General features: G+C 50.8%; 1 protein-coding gene across 1 annotated transcript in view; it reads right to left on the bottom strand.

Moving 5' to 3' along the window:
- Window positions 1–20,623, bottom strand: part of LOC138249574 (uncharacterized) — a 105,606-nt gene that overhangs the window by 8,380 nt on the left and 76,603 nt on the right. The window lies entirely within an intron of this gene.

Raw genomic sequence — 20,623 nt, 5'->3', positions numbered from 1 at the left:
CACACACTTAAATTCACAAACCCACACTGACACTCTCACATGTACACTCACAGACCCACTCAGATACTCACAAACCCACTCAGACATACACAGACACTCTTGCATCCACTCACAGACAAACACACAAACTTTCACACCCACTCACAGACCCACACAGAAAATCTCAAACCCACTAACAGTCCCACACAGACACTCACACATCCACTGAAAGACCCACACACTCACACATCCATTCACACCCACTCAGACACTCTCACACTCACAAAGCCATACAGACACTCAAACACTAACTTACAGACCCACTCAGACACTCTCACACCTAGTCACATACCCACACAGACACTCTCACACTCACTGTCAGATCCACAAAAACATTCATGCACTGGCTCGAATATTCACTCAGACACTTCCAGACTCACTCACGAACCCACACAGACACTCCTACACCAACTCACAGACCCACTGAGACACTCACACAGTCATGCACAGACCTTCAATGGTAATTCACACAACCGCTCACAGACCTACACTCACACCCACTCACAGTCACACACTCACTTTCACACCCACTCACAGACCTACACAGACAATCTCAAGCCCACTCACAGAACCACATAGACACTCACACTTTCACTGAAAGACCCACACAAACACCCACACATCCACTCAAACCCATTCAGACACTTTCACTCTCACTCACATACCCATACAGACACTCAAACACTAATTCACAGACTCACTCATGCACTCTCACACCTAGTCACATACCCACACAGACACTCTCACACCCACTGTCAGACTCATAAAGGCACTCACACACGACTCAAATACCCACTCAGACACTGACACAACCACTCACAGGCCCATATAGACACTCTCACATCCACCCACAGTCCCACATAGACTCTATCACACCAACTCAGCGAACCACACAGACACTCAAAATTAAATTCACAGACCCACACTAACACTCTCACATGCCCACTCACAGACCCACTCAGACACTCTCACATCCACTCATAAACACATACAGACACTCTCACTGCCACTGACAGATGCACACACACTCACACACCTACTTATAGAACCACAGAGACACTCTCAGATGCACTCAAGGACCCGAGCAGACACTCAAACACCTACTCACAAACCTACTCAGACCCTCTCACACCCACCCACAGAGCAATACTAATACTGTTATACCCACTCAGAGACTCACATAGGCACTCTCACACCCACTCACAAACCCACACAGACACCCAAACCCACTTACAGACCAACAAACACATCCTTTCATACCCACTCTCCACAGTCCCACAAAAAACACACAACCACTCACAGACCCACAAAGACACTGACACAGGCCTATATAGTCACCCTCATACCCATTCACAGACCCACACACTCACATGCCCTCTCAAAGAACCACAGAGACACTCTCACACCTACTCAAAGACCCACATGGATACTCTCACACCCACTCACAAACCCACACAGACACTCACACCAACTTGAAGTCCCACACACACTTTCATACCCACTCACAGACCTACAGAAACTTGCAAACCCACTCACAGACCCACAAAGACTCTGACACAACCACTCCAAGACCCATATAAACAGTCTCACACCCACACCCACTCACAGTAACATACAGACACTCACATGCCCACTTAAACAGACACACTCAAACCCACATGGAAACTCACATCCCCTAACAGTCTCACATAGACTCTATCACACCAATTCAGAGAACCACACAGACACTGACAATTAAGTTCAAAGACCTGTAGGAGGCTGGCCTGGTTTGTAGTGGGTACCTTGGGTACATACACCTTATACCAGGTCCAGTTATCCCTTATTAGTGAAATGTAGTAGTGTTCTAGCAGCTTAGGCTGATAGAGGTAGCCATAGCAGAGCAGCTTAGGCTGAACTAGGAGACAGGCAAAGCTCATGCAATACCACTTATAGCTACACAGTACTTATACACAAGTAAACACAATACTCAGTGTTACCAAAAAAAAAGGTATTTATTTCGGTGACACAGTACCAAATATATCTTTGAGACAATACTCCTTCTGGAGGTAAGTATTATACACAATATATACACTAAACACTAAAATTAGACAAGTAATTAGTCATAGGATAGTGAAAACAATAGGAAATGCTCTAGAATGCAATGGGAGAAAATAGGTCTGGGGCAACACAAACCATATACTAAAAAAGTAGAATGTGAATCATGAATTCCCCCTTAGAGAAGTGTAGTGTGTGCAGAATCGCTGGGAGAGTAAGAATACAGTAAAGATAAGTAAATTACCCCACCCCAGAGCCCAGAAAAACAGGAGTAAAGTACTGCAAATTTCCTTGGGGCACACCACACCTTGTTTTTGGGATCTTGCAGCAGCCAACCGAGTCTGCAAAGAACAACTGCTGGATTATTGGACCTGAAGACCTGCAAAGGAAGGGGCAAGTCCATAAGTAGAAAGAAGTTCCAGGAAGGACAGGAGCCCCTGCCAACCCAGAAGAGGGTACCAAAGAAGAGCCCCCTGTTAGTTGAAGACTGCAGAAATGCACCCTAGGAAGATGCCAGTGGGTTCCTGTGTGATGCAAAAGATGTCCCACATCGTGAAGATCGTTGTAGAAGAGATTTTGTGTTGCAAGCGTCAACAAGATTTGGCTACAACAAAAGTGCGTTTTTCCCCAAAATGGCACTGGATGGACCCAGGAGGGACCTGTCGGCCTCATCTCTGTGAGAGGAGGAAGAGGGGGATCTCAGGACTTTAGAGAGCCCTCAGGATGCCAGCCATCACCCCTAGAATCCAAAGGATTCAGGTTCAAAGGAGGTGCAAAATACGGTTCATGCAGTACAACAAAAGAAGGTCTCACGCCTCCAGAGAACAACTCAGCGAGTTGAGCGTCGCAGGGTGGGGACCTCCGGCCAGGCTGTGCACGAAGGAATTTTGCAAAGAGTGCACAGAGGCCTCAGGAGGCAAAGAAGACACAGTACACAGGGGTACCGTTGTTCTTGGGGAAGGCAAGGTCTTACCTCCTTCAAATTGTCTCAGCAGGACCTCAGGACAGTCTATGTTGATGATGTCTACCCTCTGTGTCCTTAGGAGCACGCTCGTTGCCATGAGAGGAGTCCCAGGGTACTGGTCGTCACATTGGAAGGTGCCTGCTTGGAACAGCGGAGTGACTGCATCACTCCAAGGGAGATTTCTTCGGTCCTTCCGGTGCAGGATGAAGACAGGGAGTCCCCAGAGCATGCACACTGTGGAAACTGTTGCAGTTGCTGACTTGGACTGAGGTTGCTGAAGAAAAGTGTCTCTTGTAGACCCTTTGTTGCAGTTATAGTGTTTCTTGGAGCAGGCTGTAGTTGATCCATGGTCAGAAGAGTCTGAAGTTGTTTCAGAGGATTTCTGAAGGAAACTTGCAAGCAGAATCTGAAGAGAACCCACAGGAGAGAACCTAGATAGCCCTGAAAGGGGGATTGACTATCTTATCAGATGTGGACCTATCAGTAGGGGTCTCTGACATCACCTGCTGGCACTGGCCACTCAGAGCCCTTCAGAGTGCCCCAAACCTTGCAAAGCAAAATGGCTGAAGTCTGGGACACACTGGAGGAGGTCTGGGCACCATCCTTGGGGTGGTGATGGATAGGGGAGTGGTCACTCCCCTTTCCTTTGTCCAGTTTCCTGCCAGAGCATTGGAGAAGGGGTCCCTGAAATGGTTTAGACTGGTTTATGCAAGGAGGGCACCACTGTGCCCTTCAAAGCATTTCCAGAGGCTGGGGGAGGATATCACTCCCCAGCCTGTAACACCTATTTCCAAAGGGAGAGGGTGTAACACCCTGCTCTCAGAGGAAATGCTTTGTTCTGCCTTCCTGGGACTGGGCTGCCCAGACCGCAGGAGGGCAGAACCCTGTCTGTGAGGTGGCAGCAACTGTAGCTGCGGTGCTAGCCTCAGAAAGCTGGTTTGGCAGTACTGGCGGTTCCATGATGGAGCCCCCAGGATGCATGGAATTGTCTCCCCAATACCAAATTTGGAATGGGGGAGAATTTCATGATTTTAGACATGTTACATGATCATATTCTGAGTTACCATTGTGAAGCTGCATATAGGTGTTGACATATATTTAGTGCACGCGTGTAATGGCGTCCTGCATTCACAAAGTCCCGGGAAATGGCCCCGAACTATGTGGGGGCTTCTTTGCTAGTGCAAGGGTGCCCTCACACTAGTAACTTTGCACCTGTGTGCGTTATTTCACGCAGGCTGCAATTGCAGTCCTGTGTAAGGGTTTGTCTGAGCTCCCTATGGGTGGCAAACGAAATTCTGCTGCCCATATGGATCTACTGGAACCCCAATGCCCTGGGTACCTAGGTACAGTATACTAGGGAATTATATGGGGGGTCCAGTATGCCTATTGAAATTGGTAAATGTAGTCACTGGCCTACAATGACAAATTTAAAGGCAGAGAGAGCATAAGCACTGAGGTTCTGATTAGCAGAGTCTCAGTGACACAGTTAGGCACTACACAGGCATACACATTAGGCCACAAACTATGAGCACTGGGGTCCTGGCTAGCAGGATCCCAGTGAGACAGGCAAAACACACTGACAAATAGGGTTTTAACTATGAGCACTGGGGTCCTGGCTAGCAGGATCCCAGTCAGACAGTAAAAACACACTGACACACACTCACAAACAGGCCAAAAGTAGAGGTAGCCATGCTAGAAAGAGGCTACTTTCTCACACACACCCACTTATAGATACACACAGACACTCACACACCAACCCAAAGCCCAAAGACACTCTCACACCCACTCACAGACCCACACACACTCTCTCACACCCACTGTCAGTCCCATAAAGACACTCACACACTGACTTAAATACCCACTCAGAAACTCTCAAACTCACTCACAAACCCACACAGACACTCTCACACCCTCTCACAGACCCACACAGACACTTCTGTGCCTAATCACAGACCCACACAGATTCTCTCACACCCACTCACAGACCCACACAGACACCCACTCACAGTTCCATTCAGACACTCACTTCTACTCATAAACCCACTCAGACACTCACACACCCATTGAAAGACTGACATAAACACTCTCACACCCACTCACAGACCCACACAGACTCTCTCATAACTGGGAAAGTACCATCTTTCTTGGCATGTTACCCCCATTTTTACCTGTATTTCATTATGTTTTTTGCCTTTCTCACCGGGATCCTCCTGGTCAGGAACCCAGTGCTAATAGTTTATGGTCTCATGTGTGTGTCTGTATAGTGCTTAACTGGTTCACTGAGGCTCTGTTAATCAGAACCTCAGTGCTTATGCTGTCTTTAAATTTGTCACTATAGGTAAGAAACTTCTTTTACCAATTTCAATTGGCACACTGGACCCCCCTTATAAATCCCTAGTATATTGCACCTAGGTTACCCAGGGCATTGGGGTTCCAGGAGATCCTTATGAGCTGCAGCATTTCTGGTGCCACCCAAAAGGGGCTCAGACAAACCCTTTCACAGGACTGCCACTGCCACCTGTGTGAAATAAAGCACACGTTATTTCACAGCCATTTTCACTGCACTTAAGTAATTTATAAGTCACCTATATGTCTAACCTTCACTCTCACACCCACTCACAGACCCACACGGACACTCCTATGCCAATTCCCAGACCCACACAGACTCTCGCACACCCACTCAAAGACTCACAGAGACACTCACACACCCACTACCAGATCTACTTAGACACTCTCACATCCACTCTCAAACCCACACAACTACACACCCATCCACGGACCAACACAGACATTCACACATCAACTCATAGACCAACACACACTATCATACCCACTTTCAGATACAGTCAAACAATCTCACACTTACTCCCAGATCCACACAGACATTCACACACCTACTTACAAACCCAATAAGACACTCTCACACCCAGTCACAGACCTACACAGACATTCACACCCACTCACAAACCCACAAAGACAAACAGACTCTCTCACACCAACTGATAGACCCACAGAAACACCCACACACTCACTCACTGATCCACTCATACACTTTCAAACCCACTCACAAACCCACACAGACACTCCAACTCGCACTCACACTCCGAAACCCACACAGACAGTCTCCCACCCACTCACAGACCCGCACAGAAACTTTTACTCACTCAAAGAGCGAAACAGACACTCTCATACCCACTCACAGACTGATATAGATAGTCTCACACCCACTCACAGACACACAAAGACACTTTCACATCCACTCATAGACTCACAGAGATATTCATCCACCCACTGACAGACTAACACAGACACTCACATACCTACTCACAGACCAACTCAAACTTTCTCACACCCTCTCACAAACATACATATACACACACAACCAGTCACGGACCCACGCAGACACTCACACACCCACTCACAGACCCAATCATACACTTTCACACCCTCTCACAAACCCACACAAATACTCACACATCCACTTAGTCCCACTCAGACACTCTCACAGCCACTCAAAGTCCCACACAGATACTCTTACACTCACTCACAGACCCATACAGATACTCACACCCACTCACAGACTCACAAAGACATTCACACACCCACTCACAGACTCACACAGACACACACTCACTCATATACCCAAACAGACACACATACCTACTCATAGATCCATATAGACATTCTCCCAGACATTTAGAGCCCTACACAGGCACTCTCACATCCTCCAATCGACCCACACAGACACTCACAGACCCACTTACAGACTCAGTCAGATACACTCTCACCCACTCAAATGCCCACTCAGACACGCTCACACGCACTTCAAGACCATCACACACGCTACTCACACCCATTCACAGACCTACTGAGAAACACACATCTACTTACAGGCTGACTTGGACACTCACACACCCACTCGCAGAACCACAGAGACACTCGCTGTAGGAAAATACCATATTTCTTGGCATGTTATCCCAATTTTACATGTATGTCAGTATGTTTTTGGCGGTCTCACTGGGATCCGGCTAGCCAGGACCCCAGTGCTCATAGTTTGTGGCCTAAATGTGTATGCCTGTGTAGTGCCTAACTGTGTCACTGAGGCTCTGCTAATTAGAACCTCAGTGCTCATACTCTCTCTGCCTTTAAATTTGTCACTATAGGCTCGTGACCACTTTTACAAATTTAAATTGGCATACTAGAATACCCTTATAATTCCCTAGTATATGGAACCTAGGTACCCAGGGTATTGGGGTTCCAGGAGATTCCTATGGGCTGCAGCAGTTCTTTTGCCACCCATAGGGAGCTCAGACAAACCTTTACACAAGACTGCCACTGCAGCCTGAGTGAAATAACGCACATGTTATTTCACAGCCATTTTAACTGCACTTAAGTAACTTATAAGTCACCTATAAGTCTAACCTTCACTTGCTGAAGGTAAGGTGCATAGCTGCTAAGGGCCAGATGTAGCAAATGGTTTTCCCCATTCTGTGTCTGTGGGAAAAAGCGTTCGTACATATGGGCCTAAGTGTGAGGGCACCCTTGCACTGGCAAAGGTGGCTCCACATAGATCAGAGCCATTTCCCTGGACTTTGTGAGTGCAGGGACACCATTACACTTGTGCACTACATATAGGTCAATACATACATGTAGCTTCACAATGGTAACTCTGAATACGGCCATGTAACATGTCTAAGATCATGGAATTGTCCCCCCATTCCAAATATGACATTGGATGGGGGTCCATAGTGGAGCATTGGAATGGCTCCACTATGGACCCCAGTACTGCCAAACAAGCTCTCTGGGGTTTTCTCTGCAGCTACAGCTGCAGCCACACCACAGACAGGGTTGTGCCATCCTGGGGTCTGGGCAGCCCAGTCCCAGGAAGGCAGAACAAGGCATTTCCTCTGAGAGCAGGGTGTTACACCCTCTCTCTTTGGAAATAGGTGTTAAAGGCTGGGGAGGGGTAGCCTCTCCCAGCCTCTGGAAATGCTTTGAATGGCACTGATGGTGCCCTCCTTGCATAAGCCAGTCTACACCGGTTTAGGGAGTGCCCCGTCCCTGTTCTGGCACAAAACTAGACAAAGGAAAGGGGAGTGACCTCTCCCCTGTCTATTACCACCACAGGGGTGGTGCCCAGAATACCTCCAGTGTGTCTCAGACCTCTGCCATCTTGTTTCCAGAGGTGTGGGGGCACTCTGGAGGCCTCTGAGTGGCCAGTGCCAGCAGGTGAAATCAGAGACCCCTCCTGATAGGTGCATACCGGACTAGGTGGCCAATCCTCCTCTGAGGGCTACTTAGGGTCTCTCCAGTGGGCTTTTCCTCAGATTATGACTTGCAAGAATTCATCAGTGTTCCTCTGCACTTCTCTCTTCGACTTCTGCCAAAGATCGACAGCTGACTGCTCCAGGATGCCTGCAAAACTGCAACAAAGTAGCCAGAAGACTACCAGTGACATTGTAGCGCCTAATCCTGCCGGCCTGCTAGACTGTTTCCTGGTTGTGCATGCTCTGGGGCTGCCTGCCTTCACCCTGCACTGGAAGCCACGAAGAAATCTCCCATGGGTCAACTGAATCGTCCCCCTGCTCCAGCAGGCACCAAACTTCAGCTTCAGTGGTATTCTGGGTCCCCTCTCATCCTGACGACCGTGGTCCCTGGAACACAGGAGCTGGGTCCAAGTGTCTCCCACAGTCAAGTGGCCCTTCTACCTTCAGATCTTCTCAGTGCCTGCTCCGGTACTTCTGCGGGTGCTGCCTGCTTCTGTGGGGGCTCTCAGAGTTGCTGAGCGCCCCCTCTGTCTCCTCCTCCACGGGGCGACATCCTGGTCCTTCCTGGGCCCAAACAGCACCCAAAATCCTCAGCCACGTCTCTTGCAGCTAGAAAGGCTTGCTGTAACCTCAATCACGCAGTGGGACGTCTTCCATCCAAAGAAGAAGTTCCTAGCCCTTTTCTTTGTTGCAGAATCTTCAGCTTCTTCCACCCGGAGGCAGCCCCTTTGCATCTTCATCTGGGTTTTAGTGGGCTCCTGCCCCCCTGGACTCTTTCGTGACTCTTGGACTTGGTCCCCTTCCTTTACAGGTCCTCATGTCCAGGAATCCGTCTTTAGTGTGTTGCTGGTGCTTGTGGTTCTTGCAGAATCCCCTATCACAACTATTCTGTCTTTCTGGGGTAGTAGGGTAACTTTACTCCTACTTTTCAGGGTCTTGGAGTGGGGTATTTGGGACACCCTTACTGTTTTCTCACAGTCCCAGCCACCCTCTACAATCTCCCATAGGCCTGGGGTCCATTCGTGATTCGCATTCCACTTTTGGAGTATATGGTTTGTGTAGCCCCTAGGCCTATGTCTACCTATTGCATCCTATTGTGATTCTACATTGTTTGCACTACTTTTCTTACTGTTACTTACCTGTTTTGGGTTTGTGTAGATATAATTTGTGTATATTACTTACCTCCTAAGTGAGGGTATCCTCTGAGATACTTTTGGCATATTGTCACTAAAATAAAGTACCTTTATTTTTGGTAACTCTGAGTATTGTGTTTTCTTATGATATTGTGCTATATGATATAATTGGTATAGTAGGAGCTTTGCATGTCTCCTAGTTCAGCCTAAGCTGCTTTGCCATAGCTACCTCTAACAGCCTAAGCTGCTAGAAACACCTCTATTCTACTAATAAGGGATAACTAGACCTGGCACAAGGTTAAGTACCACAAGGTACCCACTATAAGCCAGACCAGTCTCCTACAATCCTCCAGCATGCCATGGGACATATTCTGCATTAAGAAGAAATTCCTACCTTGTTTTGTTGTTTGCAAAACCTGCAGCTTCTTCCAACCAGAGGCATCCATTTTGCACCTTCATCCGGGGTTTAGTGGGCTCCTGTCCCCCCTGGACACTTTAGCGACTCTAGGACTTGGTCCCTTCCTTTTGCTGGTCTTCAGGTCCAGGAATCCATCTTCAGTGCTTTGCAGTCTGTTGTGGTCCTTGCAAAATCCTTTATCACAACGTTAGTGTGTTCTTGGGGAAATAGTAGTACTTTACTCTTACTTTCCAGGGTCTTGAGGTGGGGTCTCCTTTACACCCTTAGTGTTTTCTTACACTCCTAGCGACCCTCTACACACTACACTTGCCTAGGGGTCCATTCGTGGTTAGCACTCCACTTTTTTAGTATATGGTTTGTGTTGCCCCTAGGCCTATTGCATCCTATTGTGTTTTACAGTGCTGGCACTACTTTCTGACTGTTTTACTTACCTGATTTGGTTAGTTGTGTACATTTTGTGCATGTTACTTACCTCGTAAGGGAGTATATCCTCTGAGATTGTCACTAAAATAAAGTACCTTTATTTTTAGTAACTATGAGTATTGTCTTTCTTATGATATAGGCCCTCATTACAACCCTGGCTGTCGGTGTTAAAGCGGCGTTAAAATGACAAACAGGCAGGTGGGAAAAAAAATGGGATTACAACCGTGGCGGAAACCGCCAACATAGATAGCCACTTTAACACTCCGACCGCCACGGCGGTAGAAACAAACAGCGCAGCGGTCACCACCAACAGACAGGTGGGAGACAAAGTACCGCCCACCCTATTACAAGAGGCCTATCCGCCACCTTTTCCAGGGCGGAACTAACGCTATCAAAAGCAAGGCGGAAACAGTACACAGAAGGAAAAACACTCACCTCTCGACACCCAACGAAGAACCAGGATGCCATGGAGCTCGAACTTCATGTTTTACCCATGTTGGTTTACCTCCTCTTCTATGAGGAGTACGAACGGCGGCGACCACGGTGAGTACTGTGCCTACAACACAGGGGAGGGGGAAGGAAACAGAGTGACACACACACGCAACACCCCCACCCTCACCACCTCACACAACAACAGACACACAAATACATGCAGCAACATTACATATACACCCGCCCACCCCCTGGAAGAACACAAGGACAAAAGGAAATGATTGTAACCATTGTAATCAAGCAAAATCCAGTATTTAAAAGTCAAAATTCAGTATATACAAATATGTATACCAACTACACAAGTCTGGATAGTGTACTAATCATTGTCCGTGGACCACTGGGCCCAAAACGCATGGGCGAGGCCCACACATGATACCTGACTCGAAACGGATAGAACACTGCTGGGGTATCAGATTGAAAATATACAGGCACCTCAGAGGGAGGCATAGGGGGGACACCTCAGCCTGATGAACGCACAACGCCACTGCTGCACAAGGGGGGTTCCATGCCCATTGATGTATCCCGGGGAGTGCAAAGCCACAGTCTCTCAAGTCTCTCCAGTGGGTGGGTGTGAGAAAGTAGCCTCTTTCTAGCCTTGTTACCCCCACTTTTGGCCTGTTTGTGAGTATATGTCAGGGTGTTTTCACTGTCTCACTGGGATCCTGCTAGCCAGGGCCCAGTGCTCATAGTGAAAACCCTATGTTGTCAGTATGTTTGTTATGTGTCACTGGGACCCTGCTAGCCAGGACCCCAGTGCTCATAAGTTTGTGGCCTATATGTGTTCCCTGTGTGATGCCTAACTGTCTCACTGAGGCTCTGCTAACCAGAACCTCAGTGTTTATGCTCTCTCTGCTTTCCAAATTTGTCACTAACAGGCTAGTGACTAAATTTACCAATTCACATTGGCATACTGGTACACCCATATAATTCCCTAGTATATGGTTCTGAGGTACCCAGGGTATTGGGGTTCCAGGAGATCCCTATGGGCTGCAGCATTTCTTTTGCCACCCATAGGGAGCTCTGACAATTCTTACACAGGCCTGCCAGTGTAGCCTGAGTGAAATAATGTCCACGTTATTTCACAGCCACTTACCACTGCAGTTAAGTAACTTATAAGTCACCTATAGGTCTAACCTTTACCTGGTGAAGGTTGGGTGCAAAGTTTCTTAGTGTGTGGGCACCCTGGCACTAGCCATCGTGCCCCCACATCGTTCAGGTCAAAATCCCCAGACTTTGTGAGTGCGGGGACACCATTACACACGTGCACTATACATAGGTCACTACCTATGTATAACTTCACAATGGTAACTCCGAATATGGCCATGTAACCTGTCTAAGATCATGGAATTGCCCCACCAATGCCATCCTGGTATTGGGGAGACAATCCCATGATTCCCCGGGTCTCTAGCACAGACCCGGGTACTGCCAAACTGCCTTTCTGCCCTCCTGGGGTCCAGCCAGGCTTGGCCCAGGAAGGCAGAACAAAGGACTTCCTCAGAGAGAGGGTGTAACACCCTCTCCCTTTGGAAGAAGGTGTCAGGGCTGGGGAGGAGTAGCCTCCCCCAGCCTCTGGAAATGCTTTCATGGGCACAGATGGTGCCCATTTCTGCATAAACCAGTCTACACCGGTTCAGGGACCCCTCAGCCCTGCTCTGGCGCGAAACTGGACAAAGGAAAGGGGAGTGACCACTCCCCTGACCTGCACCACCACTGGGAGGTGCCCAGAGCTCTTCCAGTGTGCTCCAGACCTCTGCCATCTTGGAAACAGAGGTACTGCTGGCACACTGGACTGCTCTGAGTGGCCAGGGCCAGCAGGTGACGTCAGAGACTCCTTCTGATAGGCTCCTTCAGGTGTTGCTAGCCTATCCTCTCTCCTAAGTAGCCAAACCTCCTTTTCTGGCTATTTAGGGTCTCTGCTTTGGGGAATTTTTTAGATAACGAATGCAAGAGCTCATCAGAGTTCCTCTGCATCTCTCTCTTCACCTTCTGCCAAGGAATCGACTGCTGACCGAGCTGGAAGCCTGCAAAACTGCAACAAAGTAGCAAAGACGACTACTGCGACATTGTAACGCTGATCCTGCCGCCTTCTCGACTGTTTTCCTGGTGGTGCATGCTGTGGGGGTAGTCTGCCTCCTCTCTGCACTAGAAGCTCCGAAGAAATCTCCCGTGGGTCGACAGAATCTTCCCCCTGCAACCGCAGGCACCAAAGAACTGCATCACCAGTCCTCTGGGTCTCTTCTCAGCATGACGAGCGAGGTCCCTTGAACTCAGCAACTCTGTCCAAGTGACTCCCACAGTCCAGTGACTCTTCAGTCCAAGTTTGGTGGAGGTAAGTCCTTGCCTCCCCACGCCAGACTGCATTGCTGGGAACCGCGTGTTTTGCAGCTACTCCGGCTCCTGTGCACTCACTGAGGATTTCCCTCATGCACAGCCAAGCCTGGGTCCCCGGCACTCTAACCTGCATTGCACGACCTTCTGAGTTGTCCTCCGGCGGCGTGGGACTCTCTTGTGCAACTTCGGGTGAGCACCGATTCACTCCACTTCGTAGTGCCTGTTCCGGCACTTCTGCGGGTGCTGCCTGCTTCTGAGCAGGCTCCTTGTCTTGCTGGGTGCCCCCTCTGTCCCCTCACTCAATTGGTGACATCCTGGTCCCTCCTGGGCCACAGCAGCATCCAAAAACCCTAACCGCAAGCTTTGCAGCTAGCAAGGCTTGTTTGTGGTCTTTCTGCGGGAAAACACTTCTGCACGACTCTTCACGACGTGGGACATCCATCCTCCAAAGGGGAAGTTTCTAGCCCTTGTCAAACTGATGCATCTGAATTAGGGGCAGGGGCAGTCTTATCACAACTGAATTCTGAGGGCCAGGATCAACCTGTTGCTTTTATCAGCAGAAGGTTGACCCCTAGAGAAAAGCATTGGTCTGCCATAGAGAGGGAGGCCTTTGCTGTGTTCTGGGCACTGAAGAAGTTGAGGCCATACCTGTTTGGCATTCACTTTATTGTTCAGACAGACCACAAACCTCTACTTTGGCTAAAACAAATGAAAGGTGAAAACCCTAAATTGTTGAGGTGGTCCATATCTCTACAGGGAATGGACTATACAGTGGAACATAGACCTGGGACTACCCACTCCAATGCAGATGGACTCTCCAGATATTTCCACTTAGACAACGAAGACTCATCAGGTCATGGCTAGTCTTATTGTCCTTCGTTTGGGGGGGGGGGGGGTTGTGTAGGAAAGTACCATCTTGCCTGGCATGTTACCCCCATATTTCACTGTATATATGTTGTTTTAGTCTATGTGTCACTGGGACCCTGCCAGGCAGGGCCCCAGTGCTCATAAGTATGTGCCAGGGGAGGTGCCCAGAGCTCCTCCAGTGTGTCCCAGACCTCTGCCATCTTGGAAACAGAGGTGTTTGTGGCACACTGGACTGCTCTGAGTGGCCAGTGCCAGCAGGTGATGTCAGAGAGCCCCTTTGATAGGCTCTTACCTCTCTTGGTAGCCAATCCTCCTTCCTTGGTAGCCAAACCTCCTTTTCTGGCTATTTAGGGTCTCTGCTTTGGGGAATCCTTCAGATAATGAATGCAAGAGCTCACCAGAGTTCCTCTGCATCTTCCTCTTCACCTTCTGCCAAAGGATCGACCGCTGACTGCTCAGAACGCCTGCAAAACCGCAACAAAGTAGCAAGACGACTACTAACAACCTTGTATAGCCTCATCCTGCCAGCTTTCTCGACTGTTTCCAGGTGGTGCATGCTCTGGGGGTAGCCTGCCTCCTCCCTGCACAAGGAGCTCTGAAGAAATCGCCTGTGGGTCGATGGAATCTTCCCCCTGCAACCGCAGGCACCAAAAGACTGCATCACTGGTCCTCTGGGTCCCCTCTCAGCACGGCGAGCGTGGTCCCTGGAACTCAGCAACTCTGTCCAAGTGCCTCTCACAGTCCAGTGACTCTTCAGTCCAAGTTTGGTGGAGGTAAGTCCTTGCCTCCCCACGCTAGACTGCATTGCTGGGTACCGTGTGATTTTAGCTGCTTCGGCTCCTGTGCACTCTTCCAGGATTTCCTTCGTGCACCACCAAACCTGGGTCCCTGACACTCTAACCTGCAGTGCACAACCTTCTGAGTTGTCCTCCGGCGTCGTGGGATTCCCTTTTGTGACTTTGCATGGAGTGTGGTTCACTCTTCTTCCAAGCACCTCTTCAGGTACTTCTGCGGGGGCTGCCTGCTTTTGTGAGGGCTCCCTGAGTTGCTGGGCACCCCCTCGGTCTCCTCCTCCAAGGGGCGGCATCCTGGTCCCTCCTGGGCCACATCAGCACCCAAAAACCTCTACCACAACCCTTGCAGCTAGCAAGGCTTGTTTGCAGTCTTTCTGCATGAGAACACCACTGCAAGCTTCATCGCCACGTGGTACATCCTTCTTCCAAAGGAGAAGTCCCTATCTCTCTTCTTTATTGTAGAACTCCGAACTTCTTCCATCCAGTGGCAGCTTCCTTGCACCCTCAGCTGGCATTTCGTGGGTTCCTGCCCACTCTCGACACTGTTGCGACTATTGGACTTGGTCCCCTTGTCTTACAGGTACTCAGGTCCGGAAATCCACTGTTGTTGCTTTGCTGGTGTTTGTTCTTCCTGCAGAATCCCCCTATCACGACTTCTGTGCTCTCTGTGGGTAGTAGGTGCACTTTACACCTACTTTTCAGGGTCTTGGTGTGGGCCATTTTTCTAACCCTCACTGTTTTCTTACAGTCCCAGCGACCCTCTACAGTCTCCCATAGGCCTGGGGTCCATTCGTGGTTCGCATTCCACTTTTGGAGTATATGGTTTGTTTTGCCCCTATACCTATGTGCTCCTATTGCAATCTCCTGTAATTCTACACTGTTTGCATTACTTTTCTTGCTATTACCTTCATAATTTTGGTTTGTGTACATATATCTTGTGTATATAACTTATCCTCACACTGAGGGTACTCACTGAGATACTTTTGGCATATTGGGCCTCATTACAACATTGGCGGGCGGAAGCTGTAACTGCAGTGCGGCCGCCAATGCGGCCGCACTCCTGAGGTGCCCATTTGGACATCCCCGCTGGGCCGGCGGGTGGAAACCAAGTTTCCGCCCGCCGGCCCAGCGGGGATGTGGGCCGCAACATGGGAGCCGGCTCCAAATGGAGCCGGCGGTGTTGCGGCTGTGCGACGGGTGCAGTTGCACCCGTCGCGCTTTTCACTGTCTGCACAGCAGACAGTGAAAAGCAGCATGGGGCCCTGTCAGGGGGCCCCTGCACTGCCCATGCCAGTGGCCTGGGGCCCCACGACTCCCCCTACCGCCAGCCTTTTTCTGGCGGGTCAGACCACCAGAAAAAGGCTGGCGGTCGGGGAGTCGTAATCTCCTGGGCAGCGCTGCCCTTGCAGATTACATCCGCCGGGTCTATTGTGGCGGTTTACCGCCGGCCCCGACGGTGCGACCGCGGCGCTACCGCTGCGGTCATAATACGCCGGGAGGCACCGCCAGCCTGTAGGCGGTGCTCCCGTCATTTTGGCCCTGCGGTTGTAATACCGCCAGGGTCATAATGACCACCATTGTCATAAAAATAAAGCACCTTTATTTTTAGTACTTCTGTGTATTGTGTTTTCTTATGATATTTTGCATATGACACTAGTGGTATAGTAGGAGCTATACATGTCTCCTAGTTCAGCCTAAGCTGCTTTGCCATAGCTACCTTCTATCAGCTAGAAACACCTCTTCTACACTAATAAGGGATAACTGGACCTGGCACAGGGTGTAAGTACCTCTGGTACCCACTGCAAGCCAGGCCAGTCTCCTACAGTGGGTTGCCTACTGCTTTATCCTGGGGAGTTCAAAGCCACAGTCTCTCAAGTCTCTCCAGTAGGTGGTTTGCCCACTGCTTTATCCTGGGGAGTGCAAAGCCAGAGTCTCTCAAGTGTCTGAAGTGGGTGGTTTGCCTACTGCTACATCCTGGGGAGTGCAAAGCCACGGTCTCACAAGTCTCTCCAGTGGGTGGTTTGCCCACTGCTTTATCCTGGGGAGTGCAAAGCCACAGTCTCTCAAGTCTCTCAAGTGGGTGGTTTGCCCACTGCTGCATCCTGGGGAGTACAAAGCCATAGTCTCACAAGTCTTTCCAGTGGGTTGCTTGCCCACTGCTGTATCCTGGGGAGTGCAAAGCCACAGTCTCTCAAGTGGATAACAGTCTCCACTGGTTCTGGAGGGGGCTTGGTGCCCAGAGTGCTTCATCCTGCCAAGGACAGAGGTAGTGGATGTCATTCTCCACTGGTTCTGGAGGGGACCTGGTGCCCAGAGTGCTTCATCCTGCCAATAACAGAGGTAGTGGAAGTCATTCTCCACTGGTTCTGGAGGGGGCCTGGTGCCCAGAGTGCTTCATCCTGCCAAGGACAGCGGTAGTGGATGTCATTCTTCACTGGTTCTGGGGGGGTCTGGTGCCCAGAGTGCTTCATCCTGCCAAGGACAGAGGTAGTGGATGTCATTCTCCACTGGTTCTGGAGGGGGACTGGTGGCCAGAGTGCTTCATCCTGCCAAGGACAGAGGTAGTGGATGTATCTCTCCACTGGTTCTGGAGGGGGCATTGTGCCCAGAGTACTCCACGTGCAGTGTGGCCGGTACAATTCCCTCACCTGGGTGTGCGTGCCACGAGATTTGCGAGGTTCAGGTAGCATGATACGCCATGGAGGCAGTGACATACCCTACACTGCTGCGGCTGCGCTTTTCACCTGCAGGTGTAAACAGTGATGGAAGAAATGCCGCATGGAAGCTGCCCAGGGTCCAGGAACTCTCCTCCAGCCTCAGACAACTGACCACTGGGGATGATAGCCATGTCAGCGGTTGTGCCTGTGTCCGAGGACGCCGCTGGGCCAGTGGCGGTGCTTGCAGCGGTGTGTGTCCCGGCGGTGCTTGTGGCGGTGCTTGCGGCGGTGCTGGCGGCAGTGCATGGGTCAGCACCTGCAGAGGGACACAGCAGGACGTTTCCTGCAGCCTTGGACAGCTGCCCACTGGGGAAGATGCTGGGGACTGTCGCTGAGGCTGTAGTCGTGCCGGGGGTGGTGCAGGTGACGGTGCAGGTGGCGGTTGTGGTGGCGATTGTGGTGGCGGGGCAGCTAGCGGTGTTCGCCGCTATATAGGTTGGCGTGGTGGTGGACAGAAAGTGTGACACTGGTCCCTCAGTCGGTGCCACCATGCCCTCTTCTGACCTGCTCTTCAGCTTTTGGCTCTTCCCCAGCTATGATGGTGCCGCAGTTGTCTTGCCACTATACCCTTTGGTTTTTGCTGAGCCCTTGGTTGCTGGTACTTTCGGCTTCTCCCTCTGGGATGTGGGCACCTTTTTCACCTTGGCAGGTGGAGGAAAGTCCTTGCCCTCACTATGTGGCACACTGGCAGCCCTGATGGGTGGCGCACTCCATGACCCCGCAGTGGCTGGCACCACTGTGCCTGGGGATTTGGTGGCTGAGGTGCTGGGCTGGGACCTATAAAGCCTGGCCCTAGGGGAGGATGGGTGGGGGAGGTGTAGGGAAGAGGTCAACGTTAGCTAGGAAGAGTTTCTTAGACACACTGGGACGGGAAGATGGAGGGGGTTTGGGAGTGGAGGTAGAGGTAGTGGTTCTTTGAGGTGTACGTCTGCTGAATTTGGGTGAAGGTGCATGGGCCAGAGGCTGTTGTGAGGTGGATGGCTGAGGATGTAGTGCATGCAGGTGTGAGTGGAGACGAGACTGGGAGGGAGGAGGAGGATGTGGAGGAGGGGGACACAGTGGAGGCTGTGGACATTGCTGTGTCTGCATGGGGATGGTGATTGTGTGAGTGCCTGTGGGATGTGTGGTGCTTCTGTTTGCCTGAGCCACTCTTGTGTGTTGATGATTGTGCATGCTGGTGTGATGGTGTGCTTGGGATAGGCTGAGGTACAGGGGATTGGGTCTGGGTGGAGGAAGTTGGAGGGGGGAGGCTGGACACAGGGACAATGGCTGCCATCAGTGCTGAGGCCAGAGCCTGAAATGCTCTCTGTTGGGCCGCCTGCCCAGAGTGAATGCCCTCCAGGTATGCATTTGTTTGTTGCAAATGGCTCTCGACGCCCTGGATGGCATTCTCAATGGTAGACTGCCCAGCAGTGAGGGATCTCAGGACGTCAATAGCCTCCTCACTAAGGGCAGCAGGGCAGACTGGGGCAGGGCCTGAAGTGCCTGGGGCGAAGGAGATGCCCACCCTCCTGGGTGAGCGGGCACAGGACACATGCTGAGGGGCTGCTGGGTGGACTGTGCTGGTAGGATGGGTGGCGGCTGTACCTGTTGATGCGGTGGGCACAGAGGTGCCTTCCACCACAAGGGAGCTCCCATCAGAGGAGGAGTCGCTGTCACTGCTGTCTGCTCCTGTCCCCCCGCGGAGCTCCCCTCGCCCTCCATCCCACTGGTGGCATCCGACTCTGTTGTTTCACCCTCTAGGGCCAAGTGGAATGCAGCTCCCTCCTGCTCAGGTACCAATGCTCCTCCACCTGATGATGCTATTGCACACAAGAAAAGGAAAACCACAAAAAGGGGGAGAAAGACAGAAGAAAGACATGTTCAGTGCATGCAACACCACTACCGTTGGCAGACACAACACACATGGAGCAGCCCTCTGCACTACGCCATGCACTAACAGTTCCTAGACATTTCAGCTGACCATGGGGTACGAGACCTTAGAGCAATTTCTGCACACCTGGAAGTCACAGGAGCCTGACTAGATGTAGATGGCTCTTACCACTGGTGGGGTTGGAGTGCCACATAGCCTGCCTCACAAGGCACCTGGCCTACAAACTTCGCCCTGGCCTAGGGGAACCCACTGCCCACCTCCCCCACCCAGACATCTCGTAATGCGCGCAGCTGAATGAGAGTGTACTCACCCCCTTGTGGCTGCTGTGATGCCCTCAAGCACCAATTCCAACTCCGGATACGCCACTGACAGGATCCGGAACATCAGGGGGTCATGGTGCGACGGACACCCCTCCCACGTTGGGAGGCAATCCCCAGCTGGGCCTCCGCCACCTTCTTGCTCTTGCGACGCAGGTCCTCCCATCTTTTACAGCAGTGGGAGCTCCGTCTGTGGTAGTCCCCCAGGGTCCGGACGTCCTTGGCGATGGCACCGCAAATACACTTCTTCTGGTGGGGGCTGACCTAGAGGTACGGGGGAAAAGGAAATTGCTTACTGTAGGAAAGTACCATCTTGCCTGGCATGTTACCCCCATATTTCACTGTATATATGTTGTTTTAGAGTATGTGTCACTGGGACCCTGCCAGCCAGGGCCCCAGTGCTCATAAGTGTGCCCTGTATGTGTTCCCTGTCTGATGACTAACTGTCTCACTGAGGCTCTGCTAACCAGAACCTCAGTGGTTAAGCTCTCTCTTGCTTTCCAAATTGTCACTAACAGGCTAGTGACCAATTTCACCAATTCACATTGGCATACTGGAACACCCTTATAATTCCCTAGTATATGGTACTGAGGTACCCAGGGTATTGGGGTTCGAGGAGATCCCTATGGGTGGCAGCATTTCTTTTGCCACCCATAGGGAGATCTGACAATTCTTACACAGGCCTGCCACTGCAGCCTGAGTGAAATAACGTCCACTTTATTTCACAGCCATTAACCACTGCACTTAAGTAAACTTATAAGTCACCTATATGTCTAACCTTTACCTGGTAAAGGTTGGGTGCTAAGTTACTTAGTGTGTGGGCACCCTGGCACTTGCCAAGGGGCCCCCACATCGTTCAGGGCAAATTCCCCGGACTTTGTGAGTGCGGGGACACCATTACACGCATGCACTATACATAGGTCACCGCCTATATATAGCGTCACAATGGTAACT

The sequence above is a fragment of the Pleurodeles waltl genome, chromosome 8 (assembly GCF_031143425.1).
Source record: "Pleurodeles waltl isolate 20211129_DDA chromosome 8, aPleWal1.hap1.20221129, whole genome shotgun sequence".
Lineage (NCBI taxonomy): Eukaryota > Metazoa > Chordata > Amphibia > Caudata > Salamandridae > Pleurodeles > Pleurodeles waltl.
This window is presented reverse-complemented; position numbering and strand designations above follow the sequence as displayed.